This window comes from Haliotis rubra, unplaced genomic scaffold, assembly GCF_003918875.1.
Source record: "Haliotis rubra isolate DU_JTF1 unplaced genomic scaffold, ASM391887v1 Scf1301, whole genome shotgun sequence".
Lineage (NCBI taxonomy): Eukaryota > Metazoa > Mollusca > Gastropoda > Lepetellida > Haliotidae > Haliotis > Haliotis rubra.
In genome coordinates, this window is record NW_025765228.1 from 69,350 (window position 1) to 83,505 (window position 14,156).

General features: G+C 40.1%; 1 protein-coding gene across 2 annotated transcripts in view; it reads left to right on the plus strand.

Moving 5' to 3' along the window:
* The window catches only part of LOC124267327, a 129,755-nt gene that overhangs the window by 41,641 nt on the left and 73,958 nt on the right, over window positions 1-14,156 (plus strand). Inside the window, exon 19 of one of the 2 annotated variants that reach the window (XR_006896004.1) lies at window positions 928-1,593. The exons of the other annotated variant lie outside the window; for it this stretch is intronic. The gene's annotated coding sequence lies outside the window, so the exon portion shown is untranslated. Of the gene's footprint in view, window positions 1-927; window positions 1,594-14,156 lie in introns of those variants that run through there. 2 annotated transcript variants of the gene reach the window in all.

The following is a 14,156-nucleotide window of genomic DNA, read 5'->3' on the forward strand; positions in this document are numbered from 1 at the left end:
ATCATATGACATCTCAGTATATTTAGATAACACTGGGCAAAATAATTATGCTTCTCATATTCGTAATATACTTTTTTCACATGGATTTGGCTTTGTATGGTTAGCACAAAGTGTAGGCAATAAGGCTGATTTTCTTAGATGTTTTAAAGATGTATGTGTAAATATGTTTTACCAATCTTGGCACTGTACTCTCGCCAACAGTTCACGCTACAATTTGTATAGAGAATTTAAGATTTAAGTGTTATACATGTAAACAAACATCGTAATATTCTTATAAAATTCAGAGCAGGCCTATTACAATAAAAACATAATGAAGGAAGATGGTTAAATATTGATGTATCTCTACGCACTCGTCCTGTTTGTAAATTTCGGTATAGAGGATGAATTCCATTTTCTTTTAGTATGCAAATATTATTCTGAAGAAAGATTACGTTATTTTCCACATGTTTACAATCGAATTCCAAATATATTTATATTCAAAAGCCTGTTAATTTCCGCTTCAAATGAAGCATTATTAAATTTATGCAAATTCATATATACTGCTTATAAAAATAGACTTTGTTAAACTCTTTATTGTTTTACGTAATGTTTCCAATATATTTTGATTGTATACATGTTATATGTATATGGGCCGGTGGCCTTCATGTATAATAATAAACATCTTTGACTTTGATCTCGGACGTTGATCAACAGTGTACCGTCCAATCGGACGTCGATTAACGCGCTGACGGCCATCACTGCTGTCAAGATGAAATCTTGATTCACGTATGAAGAGGAGTATTTTTAAGTGGCCAGGGTCCTTATTCTCGAAATGTTCGTAGCCCTAAGAATTCTTAACTTTGATCGTAGCCAATGTGTTAAGAATGGGCTTAAGAAGTTCGTAGGGCTACGAACGTTCCGATAATAGCTAGCAGATGTTGCCCTCAGGTGTTCGTGAGGTTCCTGCAGCAAAGGTGGACAAACAGCTGGATGTTGCCGTCATCAATTTCTCAAATCCTTGCACTGATCGGACATACGTGCAAGACATTTATGACGCGGGCTATCATCACTGCAGTTTAAAACCAAATTCATGGTTGTTGTGGTGTTGCCGACGTTACCTTACAGACGTCACGAACGTGGTCGGTCCTGGAACCGGAACTTGTTGGTACCAACCAGAGTGACTGTATATGGTGTTACGACGCATGCGCAAGAATTGCACTCGTGTTTGAGATATGTCGTCAAAATCTTGAATATGTGACTTGTTGTCGGCCTGTCGTGGATGCTGACGCCTGTTCCTGTGTGATTACGTCAGCAAGGGGGTTCTGGGATTAGCAACGTTTATCATTTCTCAGTACCATGGGCGTTGCGTGACTTAAACCTTCTAGCTAGTAACTAGGACATGCTGGGGTTCTCGCACAGTGCGGTGGTCGGTACCCACGGCAGGGAGATAAATTGAGCTGTGATATGTGCATATGTTTTTTATGCCAAATATTTCACAATTATGTATTTGATGTATCATAAGCCATATGGACGGACATTGTTCAGTATATGTACCTTTATTTAATTTGGTTGTAAACACAATGTATGACACCTTAATAAACTATTTCTCTTCTTCTTCTTGGCGACTCGGCCGTCTTACACGGTGTTCTTGGTGCTTTGTCTCGGGCAGGGTCATTCGCCACCACTCGCCCCTTTCCGTAACCTCCAAAAAAGACTCGTCCCCCACTCGATACTTGTTATGTGCGAAAATACGACAAATCAATCAGAACGCGCGTAAATGAGCGCGGTGCTTTGATAAAAATAATCCCGAGTACTTAAATCGTTTATGGCATTATGTCATTGCTTAAACAATCATGAAAAATATATATCGTCATATTGAAAGTACAAAGAACGTAGCTAAAAGGATTTTGCTGCCTATTATGAAGTGTTTAATAAGAATCATGCGATTGACGGTGAGAGATTCAAATACACGCACGTGTGTTTGTTGACATAACTGCTCTCATGGGTCTAACTGAGTGTATTTCTGACGATCTTGCGGGCTTGTTATGGAGATTGTACGTGCGCTTCGACCAATTTTAGGAAATGTAATTATAATCGCTACGAGTTTCAAAACAATAATATCGTAAACTAATCAACCTTAATCTGTCACATTGGCTTATATTTCATAGCTCTGGGGATATTTTAGTCTGACTGTTTTTTGGTCATTCACATTTTTTTCAGCGAATTCATTTGAAATTCCACCAGGGATGTGACAGCAAGGTTACACGAATGTTCATGTTGAGAAATATTTTAAAGTCATTTTTTAGTATCTGCTTTGGGATTTAATGTAGCTGAAATTTTTTGTGGGGGTATATTCACTAAAACAATTCCCATTTGTGATGATGAAACCCTATTAAGAAAATTTACATAATTGTAAATAAGGTGAACAGCTGGTAATAATTACATTAGAATATGTCTTTAACAAATATGTTTTTCTCCTTCTTTTTGTTGCATCAAAGAGGTTTAATTCTTTAAAATGAATAAGTAAAAAAAACACCAAAAACAACAACCTAGCAATACAATGTACATGTAGTTCGGTGATTTTTAGAAACATTGGAATCAAACAGGGATAGAGTTATCGTTCTTGTTTAAAGTAATTCTAATGTTCATGCGCCAATATGAATTCCTTCCAGAGGGGCACGAGTCGCTATTCGGCTTGTCCCGGAATAACACGAGTTGGTCACGAATGAGGCAGGGTCTCAAGAGCAACAGAACGCACGTACCATCGCCAGTAGGGGGGAAGACAAAGATGTTCCAACCCTTTTCTACCCAGAAGAGTTTCTCAGTCAGTCCTAAATAAGGCCCTAAACACGATTTAATGACAGTATGCCCCGAGTTTTCAGTCCTGACTGGGCAACGTCACATATGAAAATGGTCTCTATCAGAGATCTCGGGTTGGTCGTACGAGTGTCGGATGTGGTTGGAACATGCTGAGCTGGTTCCAAGATATTCTCTACCCTAATCAGAGGGGAGTAAACATGACTGACTGACTGAGTTTGGTTTTACGCCGCTTTTAGCAATATTCCAGCAACATCACTGCGGGGGACACCAGAAATGGGCTTCACACATTGTGCCCATGTGGGGATTCGAACCCGGGTCTTCGGCGTGACGAGCCAAGAGTAAACATGAATTACCGCACACTCTATGTACATTTACAGCAAGACGTTTTCTAATCGATGAGTGGATTTACTTTGTTCAAAGTAAAAACAACACTATACAGTGCTAATTCATTCCACTATTTACTTTTAGATTAGATAGAAGAACAATTTCAGGATCTACAATTGTTCTTTTATCTATTTAATGTTTAACTACCTGGATACAATCCATGAACAAAACGAGTCCCAATCAATCAAGTGAGTGAGTTTAAGTTTATATTCACAGCGGCGGTATGTCAGCCATATCGTGACTTAATATATACATAGTTACAAATTCATGATAAATACCTGCATTTTAAAAACCGGTCGACGAAGGACAGTAAAACCAACTAGAAAATAACACTATCGAGAATTAAAATTAGCATCAAGCTCTAAAATTGGATTTCAAATTAGAACAACACAATATAGTATCGCCAGAAGTTACTGAAGGTAGATTACCAAGGGGCCCTGAAGTAGTTATGGTACTTGCATGGACCCTAGCTGGATTTACACCATCCCTTCAGTCGATGGCTATTGTACTGAATTTTTAGCAATCACATAAAACAACAAACATACTACGATTATTAAATGTAGTAGATCACAGTATGCTTTGAATGTTTGGGGAATTACGTATCCTCTCAGGAGGACAATAAATTTACAATACTCTAACCTTCCGTGAGGATACATCCACTCACAATCTAAGTTTCTAATCAGACCAGATTTGTTTAGGGCGTGGCCTTCAAGTTTCTTGTTTTGTCATCAAGATATCTGATATTGCCTCAACAATAGGGTCAGTTACCTATCAAGCTAGCAAAAACTCTGTGTAATGTAGCAGGTTCATATACATGACGTTTGCCCTTTTCTGCTGTCTTGAACAAATTTTGGACAGTTTTTATTTTCATCCTTAGGGAGAAATGCCATCCGTGTGTCTGTGTTCATGTTTCATTGTGGTAGAAGGCCGAACGTGAAACTTTGGTCTTTGTTGGCACTGTTTTCGCGTGAGAAATTTGTTTCAGTCTCTTTTCGAGGTATTTTCTCTTTTGGCTCATCCTTAATCATTTCCAAATTCATCTAATACTTCAAGGATAGGAATCTGTCGAGTTACTGTCGAGGTAAAGGTTTCTGGCATTATCTATGGTATCTGTCTTGGAACCCTCATCGTGAGTGAATATTGCTTTACGCAATTTGCAGCAATATTCCTGCAATATCACGGCAGGGGACTCCAGAAACAGGATTCACGCATTGCACCATGCAGGAATCGAACCCGTGTGTTCAATCTGGCGAGCGAACGCTTTAACCACTAAGCTACCCAGTCGGCCCTGAAAGTCTCATCCGTTTTGACCCAGACGTGGCTGTTGGTTGTCCCTGAATTTGAACCAGATTGATAACGGGAAGCAGGGGGAATTTTGGTATTTTGTTTCTGTCATTAATAATAGACTACTTTAAAAGACAACAACTGTGCATTGTTCCATACTATGCCATTCTTTAATCCAAAAGGATAACATCATGATTTGTGGTGTTTTCCTTTATCAGTGTTTATCTGGTAACAGGATAATATCGAAATCTGTTTAATTTGACACAAGGTATCGTGGCACGACCTTGAAGAGAAGTGGTGTCAAAAGCCAGTTCACAAAGTTAGTATCGTGTGTTTCCACCATTGATGGTGCAGGCTTGACAACGACGACGCAGAGACGACACTAAACGATTGAAGAAAACTGGAAAACCACCGTCGATTACGACTACGGGTCCCTACGTAAGCCGTGACATGATATACGTGCAGTTTAGGTTGAAATTAACGTGTTTTCCACATCATGCAGAGGCAAGAGAATAATGAACTGTTCTTCGATTTTCAATGTCAGGTGTGTGAACGTCAGGTGTCAAAAAAGCATGCAAAAAGTGAGAAAGTTCACTGTGTACAAAGCGCACGTGCCAGACGCCACGCGCAATCCATGTTAATTTAGGATCATTTTTATAACTTTTCAAATAGCTTTTATTTTATGCAGTTTTATGTTATGCACAGTTACTTTTTTCCGTTAGTATATTACATTTTTGTGATGGTTGGAAATCAGTGATGAGATAAAACCTACCACTAGAAGTTAATGTCCCCCGAAAGGTCACCTGAAAAAGTCTTATGTCAAGGTTGCTGTAGAAATGGTAGGATGTTATGGAAACCCCAGATGAAAAAACACCGAAATTGTCAGGCACGGAATATTAAGATTTGTTGGTCCCAAGCAGACAACGTATATTCTCTCAATAGAGCCACTGATATTAATCACAAATTCCTTGAGTGTAAAAGTTGAGAAGGAATGTCTATACTTATAGTTTTATGGCTGTATATATTGCAGTGAATTCTCTGGTGGGATAAACATGTTGCCATGACAACACCGTCACATCAAGGCCTTACAGCATAAACGATACACAATACAGGAGCTTTTAGAATTTCAGTGGTGAAATATTGTTACTTTTCAATCAGCAAAATGTTCTTTAGTTGTGTTCACCATTTCAATTATTAACTGCATATTTTAAAATATTCTCTGACATTTGTACAACAAATTGTTCATGTTGCTACACGGCGTCTGAAAGAAAGTACAATTATGGACATGTGTTTATCAAAAGTATTCTTAAATGTTATATAAAGATATAGAGTGTCATGTTATGTCAGATAAACCTTCGTCATAATATTTCAGATAAGCCTTCGTCATGTTATTGCAAATAAGCCTTCGTCGCGTTATTTCAGATAAGCCTTCGTCATGTTAGGTTAGAAAAGCCTTTGTCATGTTATGTAAGATAAGCCTTTGTCATGTTATGTCAGATAATCCTTCGTCATGATATTTCAGATAAGCCTTCGTCATGTTATGTCAGATAAGCCTTCGTCATGGTATTTCAAATAAGCCTTCGTCACGTTATTTCAGATAAGCCTTCGTCATGTTAGGTTAGAAAAGCCTTTGTCATGTTATGTAAGATTAGCCTTTGTCATGTTTATGTCAGATAATCCTTCGTCATGATATTTCAGATAAGCCTTCGTCATGTTATGTCAAATAAGCCTTCGTCATGTTATGTCAGATAAGCCTTCGTCATGCTTTGTCAGATAAGCCTTCATCATGGTATTTCAAATAAGCCTTCGTCGTCTTATTTCAGAGAAGCCTTCGTCATGTTATGTCAGATAAGCCTTCGTCATGATATGTCAGATAAGCCTTTGTCATGATATGTCAGATAAGCCTTCGTCGTGATATTTCAGATAAGCCTTATTATTCTGTTTTAACGTTGGGGGCGGCAGAGAAGCCTAGTGGTTAAAGCGTTCGCTCGTCACGCCGAAGACCCGGGTTCGATAAAGAATTGAATTGAATTTATTGCCCACATGGCTGCAGAGATATCATCAGAGTACTTGCTCGTCACGTCAAAATTCGCATCGCAGTTTAATCAACCACACGGGTTCGATGGAGAGCCAAATATGTATATAAATGACACAAACAAATATTTTACCGAAAGGGGTCTAGTATCCTTGATGAACAGGATTTTACGATTTAAAGGGTTCTAGAGTATCGCTTGACCTTGACCCAGAGAGCAATATATGACACCTGCAAACAGTGTTGGACAATAGATGACACTTGCAAACAGTGTTGGACAATAGATGACACTTGCAAACAGTGTTGAGCAATATATGACACCTGCAAACAGTGTTGGACAATAGATGACACCTGCAAACAGTGTTGGACAATAGATGACACCTGTAAACAGTGTTGGACAATAGATCACACCTGCAAACAGCGTTGAACAATAGATGACACCTGCAAACAGTGTTGGACAATAGATGACAGCTGCAAACAGTGTTGGACAATAGATAACACCTGTAAACAGTGTTGGACAATAGATGACACCTGCAAACAGTGTTGGACAATAGATGTCACCTGTATACAGTGTTCGACAATAGATGACACCTCCAAACAGTGATGGACAATAGATGACACCTGCAAACAGTGTTGAACAATAGATGACACCTGCAAACAGTGTTGAACAATAGATGTCACCTGCAAACAGTGTTGGACAATAGATGACACCTGCAAACAGTGTTGAGTAATATATGACACCTGCAAACAGTGTTGGACAATAGATGACACCTGCAAACAGTGTTGGACAATAGATAACACCTGCGAACAGTGTTGAGCAATATATGACACCTGCAAACAGTGTTGGACAATAGATGACACTTGCAAACAGTGTTGAGCAATATATGACACCTGCAAACAGTGTTGGACAATAGATGACAGCTGCAAACAGTGTTTGACAATAGATGACACCTGCAAACAGTGTTGAGCAATAGATGACACCTGCAAACAGTGTTGGACAATAGATGACACCTGCAAACAGTGTTGGACAATAGATGACACCAGCAAACAGTGTTGAGGAATAGATGACATCTGCAAACAGTGTTGGAAAATAGATGACACCTGCAAACAGTGTTGGACAATAGATGTCACCTGCAAACAGTGTTTGACAATAGATGACACCTGCAAACAGTGTTGGACAATAGATAGAACCTACGAACAGTGTTGAGCAATATATGACACCTGCAAACAGTGTTGGACAATAGATGACACCTGCAAACAGTGTTGAGCAATAGATGACACCTGCAAACAGTGTTGAGCAATAGATGACACCTGCAAACAGTGTTGGACAATAGATGACACCTGCAAACATTGTTGGACAATAGATGACACCTGCAAACAGTGTTGAGCAATAGATGACACCTGCAAACAGTGTTGAGTAATATATGGCACCTCCAAACAGTGTTGGACAATAGATAACACCTGCAAACAGTGTTGGACAATAGATGACACCTCCAATCAGTGTTGAGCAATAGATGACACCTGCAAACAGCGTTGGACAATAGATGACAGCTGCAAACAGTATTGAACAATAGATGACACCTGCAAACAGTGTTGGACAATAGATGACAGCTGCAAACAGTGTTGGACAATAGATGACACCTCCAAACAGTTTTGGACATTAGATGACACCTGCAAACAGCTATGCCGTTTTTTACTTGTTGGTCCTCTTTTGGGCCTCAGATATTCGTTGAAACAAAAGTAATTCTTAGTTTAGCAAAGGATATGGCAATGATGAATTTCGAAAAAAATTACATCGATAAAGATGTTTTCACGAAATGGTGAGTGTATCCTGCTCTATCGGCGGCATCCGATACATGCAAAGCCAAGGCAATATGACACGCCTACCTCGAGAACATTTGGTACAAGTCAAGATGTTGAACTGCATTCGATATTATATTGCATAGTTTTATTTAAATAAAACCCCAAAACTTTGTTAAATATTGATATTGGCCTTCAGGGATTGCTGCGAAGGGGTGCAGTGTGGAAGGATTTGTCTACCATCCCCGGGGGATCATTTGCTACCTGAACAGAACGACTACCTGACACACGTGGCACATGGCGAGTAAGGTGTGCAAGGCAGATGGAGGGGCCCTGATGAAGGTTGACACGGAAGAAAAACACAAGTTCATGGTCACCAACGGAGAATCTACCCGTACGTTGACGTTATCTCTCATGGCCAGGGCCCCGGTACACAAAGCGATCTTAGCTCCAAGGCGATGGTAACTACCATACTTTAATATAGTCTTACAATCATCGTAGCACTAGGATGGCTTTGAGGAACGGGTACCTGGTTGTGTCAGGGCCAAACGGGGCGGTGGGGTAGATTAATGGTTAAAGCGTACAATGTGTGAAGTCAATTTCTGGTGTCCCCGCCATCACACTGCTGGAATATTGCTAAAAGCGGCGTGAAGCTAAACTCACTCACTTAGAATCGCTTCTTCGTGCATGCACGTGTTTCGTCACATACGTGTTGACGAAGGGTGGGTGAGTCAGCTAACACATTGTTCCCATGTGGGGGATCAAAACCCGGGACTTCAGCCTGAGGAGCGGTCGCTTTACCCGTTACCCTACCCCTCCGCCCCTGTCACCACTTAGTAATATTCCAGTTATATGACGACGGGGGACACCAGAAATGGGCTTAACGCATTGTACCCGTGTGGGGACTCGAACCCGGATCTTCAACGTGATGGGCAAACGCTTTAAACACCAGAGATGCCTCGGCAATATTTTATAGCAACAATGCAGAATGTCCAAAATCCTATATTTTACGCCGCATCAAGCAGTATTTCTGGAATATCACACTGTGAGTGGGGGAGTTTAGTTTCACACCGCAGTCAGCAATATTCCTGCTATATGGCGACATAATCGAGCCTGGACCAGACAATCCAGTGACCAACAGCACGAGGATCGATCTACGCAATTGGGACATATTGTCATGTCATTGGAACCATACACTTTTAACAATACTATCATAAATAGCCAGTAAAAATGTTCAGAATGTCGCACGCACGCACGCGGTTAATTCCCAAAACATTGTACCGAATTTATAAACTTCGTTGCAGACTGTACACTTTCAGGTAACGAGTCTCCCCTTTCATTATTGTATGAAATTTGTTAACATATTTAATGAATTGATGGGTTTCGATAAAAATATATATGAACAACTATCAATGTGTAGAAAATGTGTAGAAAGCGCAAACCCGAACAGAATTGTCACAGGAAATTGTAAGAACAATTACAGGTTTGAAATTGTTTATAATTACTCATCAAGCCCTCTGTTCCCTTTCAAAACTTGTCCACCCTAAGTAGCGTCGTTTATACAGAGGAACATGCACAATAACGCTCATGTTATCCTTGGTCTCCAAGCTTTTCGATATCAGTACATTGGTTCCTTTCACTTTAAACCCGTGAAGATCCGGGTTAGAATTAATCTTCTGCAACCCATGCTTGTCGCAAAAGGTGACTAACGGGATCAGGTGGTCAGACTCTTTGATTTGGTTGACACATGTCATCGGAGCCCTATAGATCGATACAGTTGATCCCTGGATTGCATGTTCCAGATTCGATTAGTTACAGACCGCCGCCATATAGCTGGAATATTGGTGAGTGCGGCGTTAAAATACCAACTAACCACACGTCTTTTCCAGAGGTTTCACTGTGGATCGGGGGCAAGGGGAAGGTCAACTGGATCTGGTTTGACGGAACACCCATTGTCAAGTTCTACTGGCAGAAAAGCGGGGAGGATGGATGGCCTGCCAACTGTTGTTTGTCCTACAGCTGGAGTGACGGACAGTACAGATGGGATGACACCAACTGCAATATTCCACGAGGGTTCTTTTGTGAAGTTCCTGTTAAACGCTAGAACTGAATACGACCCATCGAATTTTTCACTGGGCTGCCCTTAACATTTGTTTTCTTAAATTAATTTCGTGTGGAGTAAATTACAGTTATTAAGGACTCAAAGGGATATAGAGAATCTCCCCCGAGTGTCTTTTGATATCAAATATATCACTACGAGTTGATAAAGTTACAAATATCCGAGGCTCATTTTTACATTTGTCAACGAGTGTTCATGTATTTGATATCAGAAGACACGAGGGTGGGATTCTTTTTATCAAAACAATCACTTGTGGAACACAGTTTGGATGGTAACGCGAATGACAGCTCGTTGTACTCGCAGTTCGTGACAAGCATTGCAACTCAAATAGCCAAAGATATTTGAAATATAAAATTAACATATACAAAATAGCCCAAATGCAACACAAAAGTTCGTTTTTACGTCAGTTTGTTATACATGTTTACTGAAGCTGTTTTTGCCTTTTTTGAAAGAAGGCTGTGGGTAGTCTAGTGGTTATAGCGTTCGCCCCTCACACCCCCACGACTTCGATTCCCCACTTGGGTACTGTGTGTGAAGCCCAGCAACTGAAGGTAGATCCCCAGCAACTGAAGGTAGATCCCCAGCAACTGAAGGTAGATTCCCAGCAACTGAAGGTAGATCACCAGCAACTGAAGGTAGATCACCATGCCAGCGACCATGGTTATTTACAATACTTTAGCTACCTGCATGGGCCCTAGCTGTATCAATCCTCATGGTAAAGGTTCGTTGATAGAAATCGATGTTTTTGAACAGGTGTCAGTTTGTATATGTAGCGTTGACATACCCCACGGCTCTTCCTTGTGTATTGGGGTAAAGATACGCTTATCCAGAAGTTAATGATGAACACAAAACGTTTATATAATCAGAGATTTTATTGTTGGTTGCCTTTACGTAACATGGGACACTTTAACTTCAACTATAAAAGGTAATTGAAAGAAACTTGTCAAATGAAACAGCCTGTTTTCAGAAGCTGCATCTGAACTATAGTTTGGAGCAGATAGAAAGAGCACAAGATGCACACTTCATATCTAGACCTGGGTGGTATTGTACAAAACAACCACAGCGCTAAGACTGCATTAAGTCTATGTTAAGGTATGGGAGTTACGGTAACTAGGCGCTATGATCACTTTGCACTCTCTACATGGATTCTTTTTGATGCGGAACAGGAAGCTGAAACTTCAAGAATCAGATTTTCCAAACTACACTGTCCTAATTGTCTACCATGTATAGTTTTTACAGTGGGACGCGAGCTTTGGGGGCATGGTGGGCGAGCTGTCCGTGGCGCCAGGCGAGTGATCCAGCAAGGTTGAGGTGTAGGGATCGAGCCCACCTGTGACCGGGTGTAAAAACCTTGGAGTCGACTTTGTGTGCATATTCTTTCAGTGTTGTCACAACCCCTAGTGTACAATAAACAACCCTATGCACTTAAAAGAACCCACAAATCCGTTGGTATATGACCAGATGGTGGCCAAATGAATATGTGCAAACACCTGGTTACGGGTACAGCAACGTTTAGTAAACTTGGACAAGGTACTGTGACTATGTGTCCAAGTCCACCCAGCTGTGAATGGGCACCTCGTAAGCACGGGAAAGCCTAGTGGCTGCAAGAGTTGTATGATCCCCCGGGAGGCTAGATTGATAATACGATGTGCAGCTGAGATTGAAATCCAATGATCGAGGGGAAATCAAAGCGCCTTTGAGCAACTGATATTGGCGCTATATATATAGAATAGAATTAGGAGATAAACATACTGTGTTTGGAAGTTAGATGAATGTTAGACCGAATTGATAGTCTCTAAATAAATCATTTGAAACCTCACTCTACGCGTTTGGCTTCAAATGAAATTTAGGGAGTATCAATTCCATAACCCATTTAATATCGGACTTCCTCGTCCTGCAGAAGACACTGCTAATCCGGCATGGGACGAGAGACGAATTGAACTCGTCTGTGAAGGGAGTGGTAGGTGCCGTTCGTATTTTTTTTTAACATCGCAACATAAACAATATTCGGTTCAAAGAAACAAACTACTGTTTATTCAATGCAATAATGTAACACCCAAGAGCTTGTTTTTTATGATCACAACTCCACACGACCGAAACCAGCCTATTGTTTTATGTGCCGTGTTACTGTACCCCCCTGGCTACACTATAATGGGATCGTCTGACCTACTTATTTTTTGGGGAAGTAGACAGTTTGAAATGGCGGACGAGCCATTGTTTACATTTTGCGAAAGGTTGAGATTCGAAGTGACATTGGCAAATGCTTGACTGACTGTCGAACCTGAAGCCTGCAGAATCGAAGAAATCATCCTTTTCTGATCGACCTATGACCTGTAACTCATCAAAGACTTTTCATTTTTTATGACCGGCGAGTGTCGATCATGATTTCACGTACGTGCCTCCATCCCGACATGCGACGAAAGAGTGACAGTGCTGCTTTGTGTACATGTCACTAACTTGGGATTCCTTGGAACATTGTTCTCATCATTTGGGACTGGATTGTAGCCAAGCTTTTCAAAATGTACGAACATAGCAGTACGTGACAGCCTTGCGGGGAAGGTGGCAGAGGGCGGAATTCTCGTGGTTCAATTTTTGAACGATGCAACGGGACATGATGGAGTATGAGTGGCATAAATTTTGTGTTTCGCCTGACCGTTATGTTGCGAATTTCCCATTCTAAACGGAAACAAATATACCATTTACCAGAAAGGTAATTGTTGACGAACGTTTTGCCGCACAAATAGGGATCTATAGATGGGGATGTATTTTTACAAGGTTTTCTGATTTATATGTTAGATATTGTTTGTTTATGTTTGGGGCTGTGTATTGTTATTGAGTTTGAATATTTGTATAATAGAAGGTAATAATTATCATAGTGAGGTTCCCTAATAATTGTGGAGGAGAAATCGTATAATTGTTTTTTTCGAGTTTTAATAAATGTTTCATCAGCATTTCCATCACGTCTGTTGTGTTGATATTAGTCATGGTGGTGGCCAAGCTGAAGTAGTGCGGACGTGTTGTAAACGTGCGCAGTGAAGCGCCGTGAAATCAGACGCATTTTCAATCCAAATTGATACCGTCTGATTTTATTGATCAACCAATCAAAATTCAAGCATTTCACGTAGCCATGGTAGAATAATAATTTCATTATCGTTGATGTTGTTTCTTTTTGAATGATGTTGTATTGTATTTTATTGTACCTGTCAACGATAATTTGTTGTTTTAATGTATTACTTGTTAAATGTAAAAATTTGTGTCAAGTATTACATATATATCATCCCAGGCCCGTTTTGAAAACACCTGCTGTAGTTGGTGAATATTATAATTATGATCATTGATTTAACAGCCATTTCAACTGTTTATCTTGAATTCCTATTGCAATTGTACTTTTACTGAATAGTAATCTTTAATTAATGTCACGCTTCTACTGTCATTGTAATTGTTTTGCCGTGAATTGTATTGATTTTTAAAGTTAATTATTTGAGTAATAAATTTGTGAATTTCGTCACATCTTTTCGTTGTTTGTTGATGTCAACCTACATTCTTTGCGTCCAGATTTCTCGGTTAACAATATTTCCGTCTGAGTGGTGGGCAATTGTTCTGCGCTTGTTTTCACCGCCATTGTTACATCTCTATTATTCAAAGTGAGTTGCTCTTTTAGGTCTGCCATCTGTTCAACAACATACTCGACAGCTTGTTTCATTACAATGTTAGATACTTGCATATGCTCATTGTGTT